Source organism: Macaca fascicularis, chromosome 6 (genome assembly GCF_037993035.2).
Source record: "Macaca fascicularis isolate 582-1 chromosome 6, T2T-MFA8v1.1".
NCBI classification, from domain to species: domain Eukaryota; kingdom Metazoa; phylum Chordata; class Mammalia; order Primates; family Cercopithecidae; genus Macaca; species Macaca fascicularis.
In genome coordinates, this window is record NC_088380.1 from 85,693,187 (window position 1) to 85,707,453 (window position 14,267).

The 14,267-nt window shown below is 41.2% G+C and overlaps 1 long non-coding RNA gene across 1 annotated transcript; it reads right to left on the reverse strand.

The window, feature by feature from the left end:
* Nucleotides 1-3,505: 3,505 nt before the first annotated feature.
* Nucleotides 3,506-13,240, reverse strand: LOC135971119 (uncharacterized). The gene is made up of 2 exons (XR_010587199.1): nt 12,877-13,240; nt 3,506-3,876 (listed from the first exon to the last, which is right to left on the reverse strand). It is a non-coding gene; the product is annotated as an uncharacterized lncRNA (long non-coding RNA).
* Nucleotides 13,241-14,267: the final 1,027 nt, after the last annotated feature.

Consider the following 14,267-nt stretch of genomic DNA (forward strand, 5'->3'; position numbering starts at 1 on the left):
TAGAAAATTACAAATAGCATCAACTTCAAAAAATGTATTTTTCACCAAAATTTGGATATGGGGTTTTCTGCTCCACTTTCACATCATAGGTCCCATTGTAACCCCTTTCCCAACCCAACTAATGGAGCTCTGCCTATAGGCCATTCTGTATTTCAGAGAGCTCTGTCCACTCAGGCCCAGAAAAAACAGATTGGTGCAATAATGCTTGGGTGAAAAGAGAAGGAAAAAGGAGGAAGGAGGTTCAGAAATGGGTAAATTATAATATCTAAACTAAATATAAACCCATATGTCCCCCAAAATCTCTCAAGAGTAACCAAACCAGGCCAGTTTCCCACAAACACTTTCATCCCTGAGTTCCTTTATGACAAGCTGTATTACTTGCCTATGGAAAATAATGCACATAAAAGCTACCATCTTAATAACTTTTAAGGCCGGGTGCGGTGGCTCAAGCCTGTAATCCCAGCCCTTTGGGAGGCCGAGACGGGTGGATCACGAGGTCAGGAGATCGAGACCATCCTGGTTAATACGGTGAAACCCCGTCTCTACTAAAAAGTACAAAAAACTAGCCGAGCGAGGTGGCGGGCGCCTGTAGTCCCAGCTACTTGGGAGGCTGAGGCAGGAGAATGGCGTGAACTCGGGAGGCGGAGCTTGCAGTGAGCTGAGATCCGGCCACTGCACTCCAGCCTGGGCGACAGAGCGAGACTCCGTCTCAAAAAAAAAAAAAAAAAAAAAAAACAATAACTTTTAAAAAATCCAACAAATTAAGTTAAATGCTTTTATTTTAAAAGTGTCTATGTTTAATGAACAATTACATTAGATGACTGTAACTTTTTTTAATTGTAAAGAAAATCTTGGTCTTAGGCACAGTATCCATCATGAGTATAACAAGAAGACCCCCGTGGCCCTCCCGCTCTATCATAGTGAGCGCTGCTAACACTAGGCACTGGATGCCAGACCGTCTGCCACTGTCGTCCCCCACAGCTAGAAGCTCGACTGTCACCTTTGCCAGAAAATGGATTTTGTGCAGCACCTACTTCCTCTTATTGTTCTCTTCCAAAACGATTTCTCCAATTAAGGTGTACTGGCTGAGTCTAGGTCACATGTGTGCAAAAATATATATATATATATATATATTTAAGGGTGCAACCTTGCTATAAGAGAAGCTTAGAAAGTGTGTTTGGGGCTCATACTTTGGAAAGACCTGACTTCTGCTGTGGGGGATTCCTGAAACACAGCAAGGGTGTTCAAAAGGTAGTAAGTGGCCACAAAAACCTAGGCATGTATCTCTAAGAGTGAAATGCAACCAAATACAGATCCTGAAATGTGTGCATCAAATTACCGGTAGTGGGTGTTAAATTTTCCCAATCATGGAACTAGGGGAAATACTGGTATTCCCAGGGGAGCTAATGAGTCATCTGAGCACCTTTTGCTGACATCTTTCCTGGTGTCCCGGACTCTTCCAGATGGCAGGAAGTTCCTGCTCAGCCTCTGGCCGGGCCTTTCTCCACGAACTGACCCTTGCTACTGTGCAGGGGTCAGCTGCCAGGCCAGCGGGGACAAGGACTCACCTACACAGGTATAACCTGCTCTCCATTAACAATCTGGAAATGTAACTGACACATAGTGGGGTAAAGAAGAGGTTTCCAGCCTTGTTACTCTGTATCTCCTAATTATTAGGTAAAGGGAAACATTATAATTGAGTTATGAAACAACTAAATAAAAATAGAATACCTGACAGAGAGCTGCTTTACATGACGTTTCTACATAAGAATAAACAATGCGTTCTTTGTAGAGCTTAAAATAAAATAAAAAAAAGGTTAGCTTTATTCTATAAACTACAATCTCTTGTTGTAACTAGACTAGTGCTTGTATTTGTTGACATCTTGATTTATAAAAACCTGAACAAGTTCAGTTTCAATAATTCTTTGTGTTCAAGGAACACAAGAGAGGGGGGAAAAAGATTGATGTCTGCCCCTAAAAATGGCATATGCAAAAGATTTAGAATTCTCTTTGTTCAACTCTGGGTCAGATTTCATGAAAAAGGGATTGAAATTCCTTTTGCTCCCATTCTTCATGCATGTATGGAGGTTTGTGTTCCTAATGAGCACCAAGAAGCTTCCTTGCACAGAACTTTGTCTTTGAAAGATAAAATAACCTGTTTCCCTCAACTCTTCTCCATCCTGTTTCTCTGTTATTGACACACCCTCCTCAACCACAACAAAGAATGTGTGCTAATTGATTCACTGTTGAAAAATTCAATTTAATGCCTAGAAGTGGTGGCATGTGCTAAGTAATCAAAGTTGGACCTGAGCTGGGGAATAAAGGGGAGACTGGGTTCTGTTATCATTTTTTAACACTGAATCACTATGGGGAGGTAAAAGTAAGAGTAATTGTGTTCATGAAATGGCAAACAAGTGGTTCACCATACATTCAGATTAATGAATTTGGTGTTGTAATGTGCTTTGAGACTCTTTGTTTAGAAAGAAATATAACAAATGGAAGTGGTAATATAAAAATAAAACAATTTGGAAAGAATCCCATGTAAGCCATGCTTTTTCATAAAATGTTAGTGTCTTTAGATCAAATGATAAAAGTAAAAAAAAAAAAAAACACAAAGGAATATTCAAAGTACAGGTTCTAGTGAGGAAAAGCAACCAGATGAGTTAGAGAAAAACTCTCTATTTGTGTTATTTACAGAGAAACTCCCCTTCTCTAAGTAGCCCCTTATCCTAAACGCATGTGATTCTTATAATGCAGTGCCCCCCTTATCCATATTTGCATGTGTAATTCACTTTCCTACTATCGTCCATGGCTTGTATCACTAGAGTAACAATTACAATTATTTTTAAATTATTATTATTATTATGAGACAGGACCTCACTCTGTTGCCCAGGCTGGAGTGCAGTGGTGCAAATATGGCTCACTGCAGCCTTGACCTTCTGGGCTCAAGTGATCCTCCCACCTCAGCCTACTGAGTGGCTGAGATTACTGGGATTAAAGGCTTGTGCCACTATGCCTGGCTAATTTTTGTATTTTCTGTAGAGATAGGGTCTCACTATGTTGCCCAGGCTCGTCTCAAACTCCTAGCCTCAAGCATTCCTCCTGCCTTGACCTCCCAAAGTGTTGGGATTACAGGCATGAGCCACCACACCCAGCTGAGATTATTTTTTAAATGCTCTTTTCAGCATAGCACATTCACTTTTGCTACAGGTTCCATTTTCAAGCAAGGCATTAAACCTAATTGCTGATTCAGGCTTAGCATACCAAAATCTTGTAGATAAACAGTACTTTACAGATTACTCAGAGTCCCCCTTCTGTAAATCAGTTTCGGAACCAAAGAGGATGAATAGGGCTCAAGAATACCCACAAAGTTGTGAGATGATTTAATAGATTATCCCAGTCCCGGAGCTGAGAGGGCCAAGAAACAGCCCCATGTTGCTGTTGCCTGGTGACATGTTCTGCCCCATCACATGACACGGATGACGGAGAAATATGGTAACTAACATTTATGCTCTTCCTGCTCTTTTTTCTTGCTCTTCTATGGAATCAATGACTTATTTTTATTTATGGCATTATAGAGACAGCACATGACATTTCATGCTTTGTTAACAGAGGCATGCCCTTCATTTTTGCCAGTAGGAATATCAAGTAACAGCTAATATCTTTGAACCCAAAGTTGCCAGGAAATGTGAGGGCAAAATTTTCCCCTATTGCACTGTTTCCACGTCAATCAGACACCACCTGGAGCTCAAATGTGACCATGGCCTACTGTATCCTGATTATCCAGTCTATTACATTTCAGAGTTCTTTTTATTTCCCTCTGTCAATCCCATCTTTCTCTTGGCCACTGCGCTGCTCCTCCACCTCACTGAAGATCTAGAAGGAGAAAAAAAGTGAAATTAGTTTATTAATTGTGCTTTATGTTGGGGAAAATTATTTGGATCAAAGTATTTTGCAAAAAAAGTAGGGTTTGAACATTATCTGTGGGTTTACATCTTTATCCCTATTAGAAAACCAAGTAAATTAAGAAATAAGCCAGGCTTGGTGGTTCACACCTGTAATCCCAGCACTTTGGGAGGCTGAGGCAGAAGGATCACTTGAGGCCAGGAGTTCGGGACCAGCCTGGCTAACATGGCGAAATTTTGTCTCTGTTAAAAATACAGAAAGTTAGCCAGGCATGGTAGCGCATGCCTGTAATCCCAGCTACTTGGGAGGCTGAGGCAGGAGAATATCTTGAACCTGGGAGGTGGAAGTTGCAGTGAACCGAGATCACACTACAGCACTGCATTCCAGCCTGGGGGACAGAGTGAGACCCTGTATCCAATAATAATAATAATAATGGTACTTTTAGATGTACTTACTAACAAAAGCCTTACTGTTTTCAAAGTTCTTTCACGTAATTATTTATTCTGATCTTCCTAAAATTCCTGTGACATATGTTGAGCTGATATTATTTATTTTTTATTTTAATATCATCATGAATTGTCTCATTTAGTAGATGAAAAAACTGAGGACAAAAATGGTTGAAGCTTGCTTGAGAATACCTAGCTAACAGTCATGAAGTTGAGACTAGATACCAGCTCTTCTGACCCATGGTCCTAGATGCTTTCCGCTTGATCGTCTGCCTCTGCTCTCTGGACAGTCGCACAGTTCTTAGCTGGAAGGGTCTTATATACAATTGTCCCCTTCACAACCTTCTAGGTTCCAAAACTGCTGTTGTAGAACTTAGAATGCATTGTCCCACTAGAGCAATCATGCCTATGTTCTATAAACCCCTGTGTCCATTCTCAAAAATCTAGGACTGATCCACAAGAGTTAAGTACGTTACTTCAAAACAAAATATGCTTCACAGAACAATATTCCCTCAAAAAAGTTTCAAGGAAAAAAGTTTCAAGGTCAAATAAGTTTGGGAAGTACAGCATATCATACATTCCTCTCAGAGATTCATAATGTACATTTGCATATTAAAGGCTTTAAGTTTTCTTTAATGAAAAGAAAACTGCTTAAAATGGTTCCATTGAGAATTCATCAACTTTCTTTGATTTTGAAATCTTTCTAGTGAGTAAAACATACGAACACCCCAAACTACAGTTCCCCAAAACACGTTTTGGAAATTGCTGCTATAGAAAAATAAAATGCATGACGATTTAAGATATTTGGAGCACTTTTTCCGCTGTGAGATTAAGGGTTACCCTGAAGGCAAGAGTGATGTTGGTGATCATTCCCTTGGTATCAGTCAGACTAGAATTAGTGATGGATGTTGTTGGGACATACAAAGCAGAGCCAGACGTGGAAGGATAAGGAACACAATGATAACGGTGAGGAATGATGCCTTGGAACACTGAGACGAGACTAGGAGGACAGGCTGGAGACACATAAATGGTGAGTGACAGACAGCGGCTAGCCTGGGATTTGTCCTGTCTTCCTCGTTCTTCTCCCTCCTCTGATCCTGCCACTATAGACACACTCCTGGACAAAATCAAGACTGGGAAGCAGGGATGTGGCAGAGGCACAGAGGGGTGGACCCAAGCATTGAGGGCTGCCATGGAAGGAGAAGACCAGAGGAGAGAAATGCCAAGCAGCTGGAGCAAAGAGGACATCTGGCAGGAGTAACTGGCTTCCAATTGTTCTTCTCAGGAAAGGACGAAAACCAGAGGCTGCTTTTGTACCCTATGTCCTCCAACAGTCGGGTGACCATCCAATTTGTCATCCATACAAAGACACTTTTGCACTATTAATCACCATGTGAGGACAACAGATGTAAACTGAGACTATTCCAGGCATGCCAAGATATGTGTTCACCTTATCCAATATTAAATGATAGTTGAAAGTATGGAGGAGTTATTTGGAGATTGTGGTGGTTCCTTTTTGAACTATGAACCATGGCATTCAGAAAAAAGAAAAGATAAGGAAGTATGTATTGATAATGTTAGTTATAATGACTTCCACTTTAAATAATTTATTTAGCCAAAAATGTTTTCATGACCCCATTCAGCAAGCATGTATTGGGCATCTGTGATGGGAAAAGCACTGTGCTCTGTCCTGTGGGCGATGTGGAGATAAGCAATACACATTATGCTCCAAAGGAGCTTCTGGTCAACACAGTGAATTAGGGGATGTGCTCAAATAGACAAGTTGCAAGTCAATGATCACAGTTGGTTATCAGAGCACTAAGAACAAAATGCTGGGAAGTTCTGAGGAGGGGAGGCTAAAGGACACTTTGGAGATTTGACCATGCTTGAACTAGGCCTGGGGGACAAGCTGATTATTCACAGTCTGGGGGCACAGGGAAGGGGAGATAGACCTTGCCAGGTGGCAGGACAGCAGATGCCCAGAAGAGTGTGTTTGAGGTGCTGATGGTGCAATTTGGCAGCAGTAGAGGATCCATGAAGAGGATAAGTGGGAGGTGAAGTTCAGAAAGTTAAGCTGGGCAAGCCGGTGTAGCGACTTAAATGCTAACATACAGCAAATGGATATAATAAATTCAAGAAATAATTGAAAACTTTGATTATGTAGTAGCAGAGTAGGACAACCACAAAGTAGAACGGCAGCTCCTTACTGCTCTGGAAAACTTTGGAAATGTTGGGGCCAGCTCCGCACCTTTACAAGGTTGAAGCCAGAAAGCTGAGGGACTTCAAAACATATGAGTTAAATATAAATATAAAGATTCTTATCAAATCTAGTTTAGGCACTCGTTTTAGCTTTCTATTTCTGCTGTAAAACATTGGCTGGGCGCGGTGGCTCACGCCTGTAATCCCAGCACTTTGGGAGGCCGAGGCGGGCGGATCACAAGGTCAGGAGATCAAGACCATCCTGGCTAACACGGTGAAACCCCGTCTCTACTAAAAATACAAAAAACTAGCCGGACGTGGTGGCAGCGCCTGTGGTCCCAGTGAGCCGAGATCTGGCCAGTGCACTCCAGCCTGGGGGACAGAGCGAGACTCCGTCTCAAAAAAAAAAAAAAAAAAAAAAAAAAAAATTATCAGAGATTTACTAGCCTAAAACAATGCAAATTTATTCTTCTACAGCTCTGTGGGTTAGAAGCCCAACATGAGTTTCAATGGGTTAAAATCAAGGTGTCAGCAGGAACATCCTTCCCTCAAGCCTCTAGAGAAGTTTCTTGAGGCCTGAGAGAAGTCTCTACAGGTCTGAGGGAAGAATGTTCCTGGGTTTTCTCCAGCTTCTACAGGCTACTCACATTCCTTGGCTCGTGGCCCCAGTCCTCCATCTTAAAAAGCAGCAATGGTGGGTGGAGATTTCACACATCCTATCACTCTGACCTCCTCTTCTGACTTCCTCTTCACTTTTAAGAACACTTGTGATTATATTTAGCCCATATGAGTAATCCCAGAGACTCTCCCTGTCTGTTGATTAGGGACCTTAATTCTCCTTTGCCATGTAAGTAGCATATTCACAGGTTCACAGGTTCATGAGATTAGGATAGGAACATCAGGAACATCTTTTGGGTGGGGGGCGGCTACTATGCTGCCTACCATAGCAACCTAGCAGTCAGGATCTTCCATGATTTTTTGACTCTCCCACAACCCCTGCCCCAAGCATGGGCAAATTGCTTCATCCTGTATTCCTTAAGGCACCTGTAATACCCATTGCTGTATATAACAGACTTCTACTGAAGATGTGTGGATCACCAAGGGTGATCACAGTATCACAGAAAAGCACTTACATTTGATTATAATGTCTTTTTGCTCTAAGATTTTTGGGAGTTTTTTTTAATAGCTATTTTCCCCATTGGTCTGCCCACTCTCCCCATCTCCAGGGAATTTTTCCCTCTTATTCTCTCTTCTCCAAGCCCCAGGCCTGCCAAAATACCTCCCTCCCAATCCTCACTGGAAATGGAAAATTCCTGTTACTTTATTATTTAAAGCAATTTGGCTTGGTTTATCTTAGCTTTTCCTATCCAGGCCAAATCCTGGGCCTTCCCCTTCATAACCAAAAAGATCCATCAACATCTTCTGAGACAAATTCTTTGTCTGCAGTCTGTTTTAATTCTTTTTAATAGGTACTCTTCTTCTCCCTACATGCTATCAGAGAAGACTTTAATACCAATTTTAGAAAGAGCATTCCCTTTCCATTACAGGCAGGTGACCTTCTGAAGTATGGAGACTAATTGGATGGTGGTTTACAAAGTAATGAAACTAACAGGCAAGTGATCACCTGGGATAGTGAAACCAGCCTGAGTCTAGGAATCAAGAGAGCTGGGTATTTTCTCCAGTCGTGCCTCAAATGACCTGGGGACTTTGTGCAAGTCACAGTCTCTCTGAGTCACCATTCTGTCATGTGTAAAATAGGAAAGTTGAATTCGATGTTCTCTGGGTTCCAAAATTCTAGTTGGTTAGATTATGTGCTTTGCACTTTCTTGACGTAGAGTTTGGCTCTTGGAGAAATCAGCTGTAAGCAATCTAGGTAATATTCAGCCTGTGGGTCACTCCTAAAAATTTAGAGGACTTTGATGAAATGATGAAGCTGGAATTACATATTAAAGACATACTTTTTAGTGCCTTAGGGATCTCTGATCATACTGTAAATGCCTCATTGAATTAGTGGAGTTTATGTTTGTAGCCGGGGGAGTTTGACATAATAAGCAGTTGAAAACAACCAGTGTCACATGGGCTTCTGAGACCACAGAAACTCTGCTACTGTGATATCTGGTGTAATCCCCTGGGATTACACTCAATTTGGGGACCCTAAGCTTTTTCCTGTATTATTAAAAGGGCTGTTGGGATGGTAGCCAACCTGTAGAAGCCACAGTGACTGACTGAAAAGAGAAATATGACAAGAATCAGAGAGTTTTGGGGCAAAGATTAATTTAGAGGTTGCATATGGGATGGAATGAAATAGTGGCAAATAGGCAGCAGGAAAACCAATTAAGAGACTATTGTAAATGTTGTCATAATAAAAATGTAACAGGATGCTGGATGGGACTTTTCCTGTTGTCTCAGGGTTTCCGCTGAGGCACCAGGGCTGGAGACAATAGGCAGTGGGAATCTGCTCATTCTCATGACAGTTCCTGAGCACATCAATATGGGACTTGCTCACCAGGTTTTTGACTGTGTATTCCATCATGCTTTCATCCTATTTATATGGGAAATTAGTGAATCATTAAAGAGAAGACTCTGACGTCTAAGGCAGTTTGGGAAAATGGAAAGTGCTGTGGTTTCTCTCTCCCCTCAAATCACATGCTCCCTGGAGTTTAAAGAACAGAGGCTCATGCCTGACTCTTGACTAGAGGTGGGCAGGGACAGAGAGGACAGCAATGGGAGAGCCTGATCTTCCAGAATTTGACAGGGAAAGGCAGGTGAATTTCCTCTAAGTTCAACAGACAACCTGGAAGGTAGCTGGGTTCCAGGACTGCACGCTGGACCAGAGAGTATTGCTTTCTTGGGAGAAAAGTGTGGTGTTTGACATTCTTAACAGTGACCAGATGGAGAGGTGAGAGTCTCAGAAGAACCCACAAAAGTGTTCCATGAAAGGAAAGGCCAGCAGATGGACAGTTGCCTGGATGGAGGCCATTTGAGAGAGTCCATCAGGAGAGAACTGAAAAAGAAGTATGAGGACAGCAGCTATCATCTCCTCTGGTTGTCCATGCTGCCCGCCAATCCTGCCCCACGCCACTATCCTATCCTCAACCCTAAAAGAGCCAGAGGCAGGTGACAGAGAAGGTAGAACCAGGAGGGCCAAGGAGCAGATCCCGCGCTGCTGCCTCTGCTGATCTGTGGGATCCCTGGCCTGGCCTGAGCTGAGGAGAGGGGAAATGCTTTCAAGTGGGTGGCAAATGGAAGTTTTGATTTAGGTTGGACTAGATGTTTTCAAATTCTAGAAATGAACTGTTGTCTAATATCCTCAAGTAACAGGAAAATACACAGAATCTGCCTGAGGTATCATCCAGGAGTAGGAAAGGGAGGTAAGACAGAGCATGTTTGAAGGCATGAAATTTAAAAATAAAACTACTTTCTGTTCGTACCTCATAGAGTCCAGATCCAATAATGACATGATATGAAAGCAGTAATAAACAATGAAAATAGCAGCAATAATAAGAAAAACCATCTGTTGAGCATTTATGATTGTGCCAGACTGTTAGATGCTAAAAATGCATTAATTTACTTAGTCCTTCCAATAATTCCATGAGGTACCTGCTACTATTAAATTTAATCCCATTTAGCAGATTTGAAACTGAAGCTCAAAGAGGTTAAGTAATCTGCCACAAAATAGTGTTAATAAGTGGCTAATTTCATATCCCATAATCCATTTAAAACTAGGATAGGGTGGCAGTTATAAAAACAGAAGGAAGCAAAAAGTGAAAGAAGTCTATGTGTTTATCATTCTAGTCAGGATGTCATAATTGGCAAAAGGTGGTGATGGTAACACTTTAGTTATTATACAGCCCACAAGTAACATTTGTTGCTAAATAAAAACTAATAAATGCACATGTTAGGTAATTTGCTTTTGTTGGGTTGTTGTGTTTGTTTTGATTTGATTTGTTGTTTGTTTTTGTTTCTTAAGAAATGTTTCTTGGTCATTTTGAAATTCCTTCTCTGGAATGCAACTAATATATTAATTTGTCATTTATGCCATGTAGATGTTCTATTAGGGTATTTGATGGAAATAACTGAGTGCATGTTCATTGTTTTAGTGATGATGTAGCAGCTTAAAATAGACACCTAAATTCAAGAACCGCTTCTACACTATGAACTCCTTGAAGTAGGGATCTTATTTTCCTCCTCATTGAGCTCTAACCTGCATACTCATGAGGTGTGGACGCTTATTAATCTAGGACCTTTTCATTGAGAACCTGCTAGGTTCCAGGCACTGAGTTTTCTGTGCATATGCCAGCGCACACCTCTTTATGGGTGTGTGTTTGCAGCCTCGGCCACACCCTTTCTGCCATCTATAGACAATTCTGGCTTTTGCTCTGCAGCTTCTCCTCTACTCTGCTCTCTGAGGCGAATCAGACTTTTTCCAGGTTCCTAGGCATTTCTGATGCAGAATTAAGAGACCTGGAGCCAGAGGGACAGAACTAATGAGGTGGGAGGAAGGGGAAGGAAAGGAAAGATTAGCCCTAGGAGAGCAGGACTTTGGGGAGAAGGATGAGAGAAAGGCGTGGCCATTCATGTTTCTCCCAATCCATTTGTCATAGATTACAAACAGGGTATCCTTTATTGTGCTCTAAGAAACCCAGGTAAAGAATGTGATTTACTTCTGTTTCCAGCCTCTGTCTCTTCTCCAAGAGAGGACCAAGTAGGTCCCAGTTTACATATATATTATTTCTAATACTTAAAACACCCTGACAGTGTAGGCATTATTGTTTTTAATTTCCAAGTGAAGAAAGAGCCTTAAAGCAGGCCAGTCATTTTCTCAGGGCTCCCCAGCTAAAGCTAGGATTTGAATCCAGTTCTGGTGAGCCCAAAGCCTGCTGTCCTTCTGCAGTGCCACACTACGTCCCCATAACCATCTCTTGAATTGAGCTGAATCAAAATGCTTCCCTTGTGAGGGGCCTCTATTTATTCTGGTATCATACACAAACGAGCATGGCTTATTTCTGATATTTGATTCAGAAGAGAAAAGCTTAACTACTATCCTGGAAAGCAGGCCTGTCTTCTGTACTAAGCTTGCCTGTGGGCTTGATGGTTCATTTTGGAATCCAATCACTCTGCACCTAGGAAATGGCAATGTTTACCACAAAAGGTTCAGCAAAGACTGTTGCTAAAATTGCTCTGTGACCATTCATGTTTCTTAAAATCAATTTTTTGACCAGGTAGCTGCCTGATGCACAGAAGTGAGAAGGAAAAGGTTTCTTGAAACTGCCAACCAAGTTACCCCAGACCTTTCAATGGCTGGATAGTAAACAAAAATATATGCACTTGTTTTGGTGAATTATTATCTTAAATGGCTTGAAGGAATGTTCTCATGCTGTATTGCCATAGAAACCATGATAAAATTTCTTATAAATACTTCAGAAACAGGACTACCCACTCCCATGGAAAATGGATAGTGTATACAATGGTCCTCCAAGGAAATAAGTGACTGTGTGACAGAAGATAATACAACTCATTAAAAGAAATCTTTTTATGATCCAAGTCATAATGAATGAACTGTGTGTATGAACAGGAAAGGGGAAAAAAATGAATCTGACAGTCATATGAGGTGGTTTTGGACTGGTGTTCAGACACCATTTTCCAAAGTTGCATAAACTTTCTTTCTTACTGAGGAAACATTCCGTAGGCATTAACAGTGAAGTGACTGCATCTATATTCAGAGAGGACATGCACAGAGCCATTATGGACCAGACAGGAATTGTATAAAAATGATTTGACAAAAAAGTCCGTCTGCTATGCCAAAATCCAGAGTGCTCTACCTCAAGGTGAATCATATTTAATTCCAAAATGTCAAGTAGATTTAGCCATTTTAATCTTTTTATTCGATTAAAACTTGATACCTTTATAAAAAGCTAAAGAAACTGACTGGAATTACAGACTCCAGCACTGATAAATTGTGTGATCTTGGGCGAGTTGCTTGGATTCTCTAAGCCTCAGTTTCCTCATTTCTAAACTGAAGGTGGTGCTTATATTTATGCCAGGATTAAGTCAAATAACCCAGGCAAAGCTCCCCACACTGTTTTCAGCACTCAGTAAGCACTCAATGGTACGTGTTAGAAATTACTTATCAAAAGTAATAATAAATATAATAACTGATAAGTTTTCACAACTCATCAACATATAGTGCTAATTTTTTCATTCTGTTTTCCCCTTGAACTCATAGACAATATCTGACCTTAAATAATTGAAAAGAATGTGCTTAGAGAGGAAGCAAACACCGATCTGAAAGTCACAGTCCATGCAGTTTCTACATTGCTCTGACCTTTCTGATATTGGTGGATCCGGAACATTCAAAGTGCCATGGGCATCCTTCTTGCAGTATTTCCTCCTGATGTTTGAAAAGAAAGTCTGTTTTCATAAGACCTTGGGCCTGATTTCCAGTGGGAAAAGGGCTGAAAAAAATTTGGCTTCATTTCCAAGTATCTTTGCACATTTCCCCAATTGCACAGAACCTCCAAGCTTCCCCAGATTACCTCGTTTCAATGACATGGAATCTTTCAAAGGGAATGTAATAATTCCACAGAGGACTTAGCATTTCTGACAGCCTACCTCCCACTGTCCTCAGAGCTTCATAAATTATGCTGCCTCTGAATGTGAGCTGGGCAGCACCATTTTCCTGGCCCCTTGCGTGATTCATGGTTTCTCTTAACTATGTCAGTGCCTTGTCAGCAAAGCTGTTCCTTTTGGACAGAGTGTGATGTGATCTGCTTCTTGGAGGACAGCTTGCTAATTGTGTACTGATTTTATATACTGATGATTTTGTTTTACAATTTCAAGGTAACTAATAACTATTAACTTTAGAAATTACTTCCAAATTCAGAAAACATTACCATTTAATTAACAATCTGCTCTCTGCAATACACTGTGACCTGAGAAACCACTCTAATGGTAATACACTGTTATCATTAAAATTAACCAACAAACCAAAAGAATGGTGCTGCTAAGGTCAGATATGGAGAGACAATAATTAAGAGAAAGTGAAACTAAAAACAAGTATCAGACCAAAAGATCAACACAGCACAGACATCCACTGTGCCAGCTTCCCTGTTTTGCACTGCCAAAACAGCTCCCTCCTGACCTGCAGTTCTGCAGAATTCCAAACCTAGGCCCTTCTGGAGCTCAGGGCTGAGAAAATGTGTTGTGTGGTTTAGTAATGGAGGCTCAAAGCAAAGTGGATAAAACATTCCTGAAAATGACATGCCTCTAAAGTTCCCTCTGAGGTATCTATGATCTTTACATATGAGAATGAGCTATACATTTTTATGAATAAGTTTTATCTTTTCCCAGCCTTCAGAACTTCCCACAAGTCTTTCAAGCTACACAGGCTCTTCCTGACTTAGGAAGCTTCCACTCAGGGACGTTTGGTGGAGGTTGTTCATCCCAGCACTTTGGGGGCCTTCCCAGCATTGCCCTTGCCCCTGGGTCCACAGGGAGCGTCTTGTCATTGCCAGATGCTTCTTTAGAGCTAGGGAATGCAGAATTGGGAGAAAGAGGAGAAGAGAAGAAGGAAAATGGTACAAGGGATATATCTAGGAAAAAAGGTTTTCAGGATTTAGAGAAGAGAATTCTTGAAAAGCTACAGGATGAAGTCAAGAGGGGTGCAAAAGGAGGCTGTGGACTGTGTGCTGACAGCATGGTGTTGGAGAAAGGCAA